Source organism: Macrobrachium nipponense, chromosome 7 (assembly GCF_015104395.2).
Source record: "Macrobrachium nipponense isolate FS-2020 chromosome 7, ASM1510439v2, whole genome shotgun sequence".
Taxonomy (NCBI): Eukaryota; Metazoa; Arthropoda; class Malacostraca; order Decapoda; family Palaemonidae; genus Macrobrachium; species Macrobrachium nipponense.
In genome coordinates, this window is record NC_061109.1 from 96,673,343 (window position 1) to 96,684,383 (window position 11,041).

General features: G+C 36.6%; 1 protein-coding gene across 1 annotated transcript in view; it reads left to right on the forward strand.

Annotated features, from left to right (window-relative positions):
• The first annotated feature begins 497 nt into the window (after positions 1 to 497).
• Positions 498 to 11,041, forward strand: part of LOC135217691 (serine-rich adhesin for platelets-like) — a 486,754-nt gene continuing 476,210 nt past the window's right edge. The window contains exon 1 of the mRNA XM_064253667.1: positions 498 to 628. The gene's annotated coding sequence lies outside the window, so the exon portion shown is untranslated. The remainder of the gene's footprint in view (positions 629 to 11,041) is intronic.

Here is an 11,041-nt window from a genome sequence, read left to right on the forward strand (position 1 = left end):
TCGTAAATATTTTGGGAGTTTTTACAAGTGCAAATGAACGTATGTAAAATACATAAATAAACAGATCATTCATCTAAGGGATGAATATAGTAATAAACAAAGTTAAAAATGAGAACTAGGAAATCGTATAAAAACGTTTCCCCCAATCCTTTTCCCCGAGGAGGTTTCATGACACCTGTAGCCTACCTTTCAGAACTGTCATCATGTCAACTCTGCGCTCAGGCCGGCGCTTTCTCGACCGAGATCCGAGGATTTGGCTAAGCATTGATTTCTGGCGATTCTGCAGTGTAGCAGGCCTCCGATAATACCAAGATGGATTTCGATATCGCCTCTGTGATAAAAGAGTGAATATTTTCAAAGGAAATATTTATACATCGAGGAGAATGAAGAAGCGCTACATCAAGTAACAGATACGAGGGGTTGGCGACGCATGCGCCTTCCACCGGAATCAATAAGGGGGAAGTTGAACGTGTGGTGGTAGTGAGTGGTGGAGGTGGTGGTGCCCGGTTCAGTGGATCTCTGATACTGACGTAGTGAGGTACTAGTTTTGTGTTGTGCCGACAGGCGCGTGTGACCGGGATGTGAGACTATACTCTCTGACCTCGCTCACCCGATCAAGCCTGAACAGGTCAGTCTCCACATTGGTTGTTAAAAGGTCAAGAGGCTTGACGTCTCAAAAGTTTTCCGTTTATGCCAAGACGCTGGTTTTCTTGGGGTGTCCCTTGATGGAAGAGGGGGAATTTTACCTGTGTCGCCTGTTTTCTCCCCGAGGTGGGATGGGTGATAATATGAATAGGCCTAGGGACAAGAACGGGGGAGAAAAAGAGGGAGGGATTCTTGCCCCATGTGATCGATGGCTCTTAATAGCTTTGCTTTTTTTTTTTTTCTTTATAAGTACGTTAAATGATCAATCAGGTAAATGCTTTTCGGCCCTGATTGATGTAGTAGGTACTGGCAATTGGTTTGTGGGACTTGAATTGTAAATAGACACATCGAGAAAATTGTAATGGCTTCTGCTGACAATAATACACAATTGCAATCACTAACACATGCACACTATATATATATATATATATATATATATATATATATATATATATATATATATATATATATATATATATATATATATATATATGTGTGTGTGTGTATGTGTGTGTGTTTATTACATGTAAGATTACTGCATTCCTCACATGTCAGTGTTTTTGTACGGGGATACTATGCGAACGCAGACACACTCTCCTGTTATGTAGGTACGCTTATTACACTCGAGAGCGTAATTATGTAATGCATACGTTGAATGCATGTAAACATTCATAAGCATGCATGATAATTTGATGATGAAAGAGAGAGAGAAAGGGAGGCACTTGTGTTATGAAGTACATGAAATCTAAATCCAAATGCTTGGAGGTATTTTGTTATGTCCTGTTGCATATTCATAGTAGTATCATAATGCCCTTTGAAGACGGATTACAAACATATTTCTCTCGTTCTCTCACTCAAACACCTTTTTTTATATTCTACATACGTATTTAGACAGACTGCCATCATAAGACTTAGTTATCCAAAGATAAGAATATCCCTTCTCCTTTCTATATCAAATTTCAAACTGAAAAACTGTTGGAAACTTGGGATGGGAGATGAATAACTCCAAGTCAACTCATCTCGTGACCAGAAAAGGCCGTTTGCAGCCCTGGTACCCCCTGTCTCTCAACTTTATATCTGGCTGTATCTTAAGATGTATCAAGCTTGTAATTTGTCTATCCGTCGCAATAGTGTTTTATTTTTATTATATTAATATGAGCGTTTGATCATTATTCAATAGTGACGTCATCTTTTCTCTTTCTCTCGTTGGGTACTCTTTCCCATAAAAACATTCGGATATTGTACTCAAACCGCTGATATCGGTTTCCGTTTACCTTTGGCGCTGATGCCAATGTTTATATAATCTCAGCAAATCAGGAACTCTCTCTCTCTCTCTCTCTCTCTCTCTCTCTCTCTCTCTCTCTCTCTCTCTCTCTCTCTCTCTCTCTCGCTTTCTGTACTGATTATGTATATCTATCTATCTATACACACACACACACACACACACACACACACATATATATATATATATATATATATATATATATATATATATATATATATATATATATATATATGGATAAATGATAGCAAAGATGGATGAAGAAACTCGATATTATGGAATATTTTATGTTGCTCTTTTGAAGTGGGAAATCGCATTGTATTAAGAATAAAGTGAGATGATGAATTTCTGAAACAATGTTATTTTTAATTTTTAATACACATCTTAATAGGAAGTGGTATATACATACATACTTTCATCCATCTATGCACACAACACACACACACACACACACACACACACACACACACATATATATATATATATATATATATATATATATATATATATATATATATACATATTTATGTGTGTGTGATACTGATTAGTATAAGCGTATGATAAAGTTAGCATAGGATCTAGTTATTTCACCCGCGCAGTTGATTGCCCTCTTTGAGTCATGGAACAGCTTGATCCTGAATATCCTAAACCACCGGTAGAAATTATCCTTGAATCCTGTCAAGGGCCCCTATCCGTGACTCTGAACTTGAAAGAAAGCCTTGAACTTTAAATGGCAAATTTCAGTTTAACGAAGGGTTTCGATCCTTAAATGAAACCTTTATGTGGTTTGACCTTGACGTCTATATGTGTCCTGGCTCTTGGAGTAAGTTGAATTAGTTCTCTTGAATTTATATTTAGTGAAGATAGCTCTCAGTTTCAAGCTTTCATGGATACGTCTTTTGGATGTTAGTTTTAATGGTAAATGAAAAGTGTGATATTGAACTCACTGTAAGCATTCAACCTTGTTTTTTTTTATTTAAGTTTTTGTTTTGTAATAGAGCTTTCTGCAGCTTATATTCATTCTCATTTTGAAGTTTTAGAAAGTCGAAATGATATGGCTAAAGAATTCCCTTGTCTATCTTAGGCTTAAAGGGAAAATGCAGAAAAAACGAAACGAGGTTAACTTAACCTTGAGGAGGACGATTGACCTATGAAGTAAAAAAGAAAAAAAAAAAGCACATTAGAATACAGTGAATTGAGCTAAATGCCAAAGCATCGGTGGAAAGGAACTAAAGACTAAACTAAACCAAAGTGATTGCTGGTCTCAAAGTTTATTTAAGAAGTAATGACTTGGATGGATGTATTCATATCGTGGTTGTTTTGCATGATAAATTTTGCACTTCTCTAACTCTAGTTAACGGCGTGACCTTGAGTTTGAGTTTGAAGTCAAAGGGCTGAGATGGTGAGACGGCAAGGTGTAGTGATTTTGCATAAGCGACGAACTGGATCGATGCACTGCACTTGGATGAACATTATCAATATTTTAATGTAAAATATGCGACATGCTAGGCCTCAGTGCATTTTTATGTAGAGCCTTTGGTGGATTTCAGTTTTCAATACACTCAAATTTAATGCTTTCTTCATAGCTGACAGCTTAGTTGAGAAGTAACGGTGCTACTTTCGCTTATCTACGCGTCACCTCTGACGTGCTAGTACTAAACATGGCGGAATCTCAATCGGACGCCGTGTTTAATATTAGCGCCCCGGATCAAAGATATCGTTTATTAATGCAATTTGTCGACCGCACTATATAGAAGTGGGGGCTAGTACTAAACACGGCATCCCATTGAGCTTCCGCCATGTTTAGTACTAGCACCTCGGAGGTGACGCGTAGATAACAGGCCAAAGTAGCTCCGAAGTAACTCACCCCCCCCCCCCTTTTTTTTAATTCATTATCTTTTAGAGAAACGCGATGATTTTCGGAGTTTCCAAGGCTTCCGAAAGAAAACTTATTGCATGGTATACAATGAAACTTGTTTTTAATACTAAATCAATACCCATGAATGCGCCTCAGTGGCGTGATCGGTATGGTGTTGGCATGTCACCTCGGTGGCCCCGAGTTCGATTCTCGGGCATTCCATTGAGGGGTGAGAGATGTGTATTTCTGGTGATAGAAATTCACTCTCGGCGTGGTTCGGAAGTCACGTAAAGCCGTTGGTCCCTTTCCTGAATAACCACTGGTTCCATGCAACGTAAAAACACCATGCAAACAAACAAACAAAACAAACAAAAAATCAATACCCATGAACGCAAAAGACAGCTACAGTACGTTGGCTTTTTTAAGGCAACTTTCATTTATTGTTTTGACTGGTTTTAATGGTCATAGGATTTATTTCATCAAGAAAAATTTTTAACTGTAGTATTCAAGGCAATTTTATTTTCTGCTCAGGAGTAATTGTCGATTATGATGTCCGTCTACGCTAAGTATTCGAGAACCTGGCTAGTAAAACGATCGTATTAATTGTCACTTAAATTAAGTGCTTATAAGTAAACACATTATGATGTGTTACTTAGCAATATTATTATAGAATAGTAAATTCCAATGGTGAATATTTCCATAATTTTGAAAGTAAAATGATTGATTTCCATTGTTATTTAGAAATATAAATAGAGAGAGAGAGAGAGAGAGAGAGAGAGAGAGAGAGAGAGAGAGAGGGCCAATATGCGATTCTAGAGCATAGTGTTTCTAGAAAGCAGTCCTTATTGAATGCTGATGCGCTAATGATTTCTCCTCTTCGATTTTATACTGTGCTTAATTAACTCTGTATTGTACGTGCTATAGTTCCATTTTTGATCTGCTATGGCTCATATGAAGGCCATGAGTGAATGGGTGAAAAAGCTTTCGGCAGAAGAGAATGGAATGTAATAATACCTTAATGATTTTTATCGTTTCCATCTGATTTTTAGGCCTTGGGATAAGATGTTCATAAGACTAGAGAAGCGTTGTTTTAAAATAGTGTAATCCACATGTGTATCAGCACTACACACACACACACACAAACACACAAATATATATATATATATATATATATATATATATATATATATATATATATATATATATATATATATATCTAATAAAAGGAGCCCATAAAAACACCAAAATGTAGAGAGAAAAGTACTATATTTCAGAGACTGCTGTCTCTCTCTTCAGGTATATGAATGAGAAAAGTTTACAGAAAAGGTGGTATTTATACCAAGAGATTCGTCCACAAGTAAGCCAATTTAGGTCACCCCCGCTGATAATCTTCCTTTAATCTTCTTAAGCGTTGGTTGAATGAACACTGCGTCGACGATGTCCGATGTCCAATTCCCTTTTGAGATGTTCATTACCTGCTTCTCTTTTATTAAGGCCGATTCCATCATTTGACTCTTGTACCGGCAGTTGCTGCTATAAATTACACGTGACATATTCCAGTTTATTCTATGGTTATGTTCATTTATATGGTTGAAAATAGCCGAGTTCTGTTGTCCATACCTAACTGACCGTTTGTGTTGTATTAATCTCTGGGGAAGTGATTTACCTGTAATCCGATGTAAGATTGGTCACAGTCCTGGCATGGGATCTCATATACCCCAGAGTCTTTGGGCGATGTCTTTTGTTGGACGTTAATCAGGGATTTGGCTAAGGTATTTGGGTAGGTAAATGCAAAGGGGTTGGATTTCCCAAGGGTGTGAGTTACTCTCTTAATCGTCTCCAGGTGGGGAATTTTTATTTTATTGTTGGGTGTGTCTCTGGTCTTGTCTTTAGGGGGTCGGTAGAAAATTACGTTTGCTTTTTGAATTGCTTTCTCAATTATATGGTCAGGATACTTTAAAGATGAAAGTTGCTTGCGAATTAGTTCAAATTCTTTTTCCAGGAAATCTGGGGAACAAATTCGTAAGGCTCTTAAGAATAGGTTGCTAGCTAGACCTATCTTGATAGTATTGTCATGATAGCTAAAGTAGTGAATATATGAAAGTGAGAACGTTGGTTTTCTGTATATGGTAAATTTGTATTCTGTCGTGTCTCTGATTATTAAAACATCAAGAAAAGGAATTTTGTTGTCTGTTTCCCATTCAACTTTAAATTTGATGCTGGGCACTAATGCGTTTAATTTTGAGAGGAATTCATTAAAATTACCCCACTTATTATCCCAAAATGTTAGTATGTCATCCACGTATCTCATCCACAGCATGTTTTTGGGTTTTATTGCATTTATTACTGTAGTTTCAAAGTATTCCATGTACAGATTGGCTAAAATAGACTTAAAGGACTACCCATACTACACGAAACTTTTTGCTTGTAGAATGATTCCCCGAATGAAAATACGTTATTAGATGCACATAATTCAACTAACTTTATTATTTTGTCAAGTGCCAAAGGGAAATGATCTGAATAGGGGATAATTTTTCCCTTAAAAACTGAAGAACGTCCTGTACTGGTACTTTTGTGAATAGGGAGTCTACGTCAAGGCTTAAAAGTTTTATGTTGTGAAGTGGTATATGTGCTTCTCTGAATTTGTGACAAAAGTCTTCCGAATGTTTGATGTGACTGGGAGAAAAAGTGCCTAAAAAAGGAGAAAGGAGGCCAGCTAACCATTTAGAAATTTTGTAATTGAAAGCTCCAGTCACATCAAACATTCGGAAGACTTTTGTCACAAATTCAGAGAAGCACATGGATACGTGGATGACATACTAACATTTTGGGATAATAAGTGGGGTAATTTTAATGAATTCCTCTCAAAATTAAACGCATTAGTGCCCAGCATCAAATTTAAAGTTGAATGGGAAACAGACAACAAAATTCCTTTTCTTGATGTTTTAATAATCAGAGACACGACAGAATACAAATTTACCATATACAGAAAACCAACGTTCTCACTTTCATATATTCACTACTTTAGCTATCATGACAATACTATCAAGATAGGTCTAGCTAGCAACCTATTCTTAAGAGCCTTACGAATTTGTTCCCCAGATTTCCTGGAAAAAGAATTTGAACTAATTCGCAAGCAACTTTCATCTTTAAAGTATCCTGACCATATAATTGAGAAAGCAATTCAAAAAGCAAACGTAATTTTCTACCGACCCCCTAAAGACAAGACCAGACACACCCAACAATAAAATAAAAATTCCCCACCTGGAGACGATTAAGAGAGTAACTCACACCCTTGGGAAATCCAACCCCTTTGCATTTACCTACCCAAATACCTTAGCCAAATCCTGATTAACGTCCAACAAAAGACATCGCCCAAAGACTCTGGGGTATATGAGATCCCATGCCAGGACTGTGACCAATCTTACATCGGATTTACAGGTAAATCACTTCCCCAGAGATTAATACAACACAAACGGTCAGTTAGGTATGGACAACAGAACTCGGCTATTTTTCAAAAAAAACCATATAAAATGAAAACAATAACCATAGAATAAACTGGAATATGTCACGTGTAATTTATAGCAGCAACTGCCGGTACAAGAGTCAAATGATGGAATCGGCCTTTAATAAAAAGAGAAAAGCAGGTAATGAACATCTCAAAAGGGAATTGGACATCGGACATCGTCGACGCAGTGTTCATTCAACCAACGCTTAAGAAGATTAAAGGAAGATTATCAGCGGGGGTGACCTAAATTGGCTTACTTGTGGACGAATCTCTTGGTATATACCACCTTTTCTGTAAACTTTTCTCATTCATATACCTGAAGAGAGAGACAGCAGTCTCTGAAATATAGTACTTTTCTCTCTACATTTTTGGTGTTTTTATGGGCTCCTTTTATTAGATGGAATTCTGTTGTTACAGAACACTTTTACCAGTCAATATATATATATATATAATATATATATATAATATATATATATATATACTATATATATAGATACTCATCTTATATATCGCTTATATAATTAAAATCTTTGGTCATGAGTTTATGATATTGCCTAAATAATGGAAGGACCACGGTTAGATTCAGGGACGTTCTTCTTGAATCCCTTTGTGTGTCAGCTTTGATTTTTGCACCGGTAATTAGTTGGTTCTGTATAGTAACAGGCAGTTCGGAGGATGACAGGTATAGCAAATTTACGCAAAATATTTTCTGAACGTAAAGGATACCACCAACAGAACCACTCGTTGTTAAGGGAATGAACATATAGGTTTGATAAGTAAAAAGACTGTAGAAACTGAAAATTTTACATAGCATGTTATAGAAAGTAACGTTTTGCAGCGAATGGGTGAAAATGGTATTATTTTTCACAAGATGAGAAAGCGTAATGTAGAAATGAGTTGGTTGGTAAATCATCAAACTGTCAGCGCATATATACTACAGTATTACATTAAGCATAACCGGGCTGTCGACCGATATTGACAATACAATAAACCTTAAACTGATATCAACGGCCCTCTGGTTTTGCCTTTGATCTGTAGGCGATATGCCGCTGAAATACATTACTCAAAGCTTAATAATATCTAAGTGACAGTTGCTCCATTTACAGTATTTATAATCACACTTATTGTGAGTATAAAGATATTTGTATCATCTTTTATTCTTCACGATTTTTGTAGCAAATATTTGACGGGCAAATGATGCTTAAACCACATAAACTTTCAGGGCTGGAAAAATTTAAATTTGAAATTTTTCTCATTAGTACAGCAAAAACTGGAATGGATTGCTCTAGTTTTCATACTATGTACGTCGAGTAAAGTTCTAGTACTCCTGAGTCAGCGACTTCCACTGGTTGCGGTTTAATGAAATCGGGATTGTTATTTTAATATTGCCAAGATGTGGGGTATTGGAATCATTTCCCGAAGACCAAGGGAGAAACTAGACGGCTGTATAGGCTACCCTTGTGGCGCCTGGCCTACCAATGAAAAAAAGGCGTTCAGTAGAAGTAAATACTATAATTACCCTGAATAATTTGGATGAAATTGAAAACATCATAAAAATATGAAGCATAGAACCATCATGGTGTCATTAAAGAATCAAAGAGCCACCAGCGGACAATGCTGCAGCTCTCTGGTGTTCTCATACACACAAGATTGCTCTTCGCTCCAAATGGTCAACAAAAGGATTGTTTTCATCGCCTGTTTCAATATAGCCTTGCTGAATTTGAGTGTGTTTCGTTATAAGATATTCATCATAAAATATGATTGAGAACATGAGTTTGTTTCGTTTTAGAGTGTATTTCCCTGGCTTCTCAAATGATGATATTAGTCTGCAATAGAGTTTTTGGTTCAGAATTGTAGCCTATTGCATAACATTGCTTGAATGCATGCATAGATTCTATAATTACAATACCAGATGAAATCTATTAACTAGTGCTGTCTCTTATTTTCTCTCTAAATCACTTTATTTGTAATTATTATCATCTTGTTATTTTTTTAGTGCATACCAAAGCTCTTGGTTACCGAAGTAATTCCTTATGAATAGGATTCTCTATCAATTTATATTCATATGATATATGCATATACACTTTATTGCCCGATACATATGTAACTGCAATAGCCACATTGCCCTCTTAACTTTTCGAATTCTTCGCGCTTTTTTGGATTCACTTGGCACTAGAAAGCCTCAAGATCCAAGTGCAAGATATATGAAGAAATTATGATGTTCGGTAATGGGAAACGAAGTCGGGTCCCATAATCACAACGAGGTCAAGTTACCGACCTGACCATGTGGTCGGCAACGTGACCTCGTTGTGATGGTGGTATCGCGGCTTTGTTTCCCGCTACTGGACATCATCATTTCTTTTTATATATCTTGCACTTGTATCTCAAGGCTCTGTAGTGATAAGCGAATCCAAAAAATCGCGAAGAATTCGAGAAGTTAAGAGGGCATTATGGCTATTGCAATTACACACACACACACGCACTCACACGCACACACACACACACACACACACACACATATATATATATATATATATATATATATATATATATATATATATCTATATATATATATATATTTGTTTGTGGATATATGTATGCGTGTGTGTTTATGTGTGTTTGTGTTTGCGTTTAATAACTAATTTGACCTCGGAGTGAAAACAGTCCCACGATTATTCCGCTTCCTGAATGTTAACACTGTTCAACAATAGGAACAGGTTTTGCGTTCCCTATGTCGGAAAAAAAAGCAAAGATCAAAGTTTGCATATTGTCAACGATAATGCATGTGTAAGCATAGGTCCCCAGGGCCTGTCCATCCTTGCTCTCTTCTCTCTCTCCTCTCTCTCTCTCGTCTCTCTCTCTCTCTGGCATTAATTTTTCAATAACATCTGCTCTAGGTACTGTCGAAACTTCAATTGTAACACCTCTCCTTAGTTCTGCAGGGGATACCACAAAGTCGAAGGGTGAAAAACCTGCCACTTCATGATTATCCCTTAATCACCTACTTCGAAAAAATTATTTTAAATAATTGAGAAAACGAAGAAAGAGATCAACGCCATTGATGGGGCTTATGTTCGAAAATATGTCCGTTGAACACTTGTATTATAATAATATTAATAATGTAGTAATAGAACAAAGGGCATGAAATCTAAAGAACCATGGTGAGTGTTGAAAAGTAACTGCAATAGCCACATTGCCCTCTTAACTTTTTTCGAATTCTTCGACGCTTTTTGATTCACTTGGCACTAGAAAGCCTCAAGATCCAAGTGCAAGATATATGAAGAAATTATGATGTTCGGTAATGGGAAACGAAGTCGGGTCCCATAATCACAACGAGGTCAAGTTACCGACCTGACCATGTGGTCGGCAACGTGACCTCGTTGTGATGGTGGTATCGCGGCTTTGTTTCCCGCTACTGGACATCATCATTTCTTTTTATATATCTTGCACTTGTATCTCAAGGCTCTGTAGTGATAAGCGAATCCAAAAAATCGCGAAGAATTCGAGAAGTTAAGAGGGCATTATGGCTATTGCAATTACACACACACACACGCATCTCACGACGCACACACACACACCACACACACACACATATATATATATATAATATATATATATATATATATATATATATCTATATATATATATATATTTGTTTGTGGATATATGTATGCGTGTGTGTTTATGTGTGTTTGTGTTTGCGTTTAATAACTAATTTGACCTCGGAGTGAAAACAGTCCCACGATTA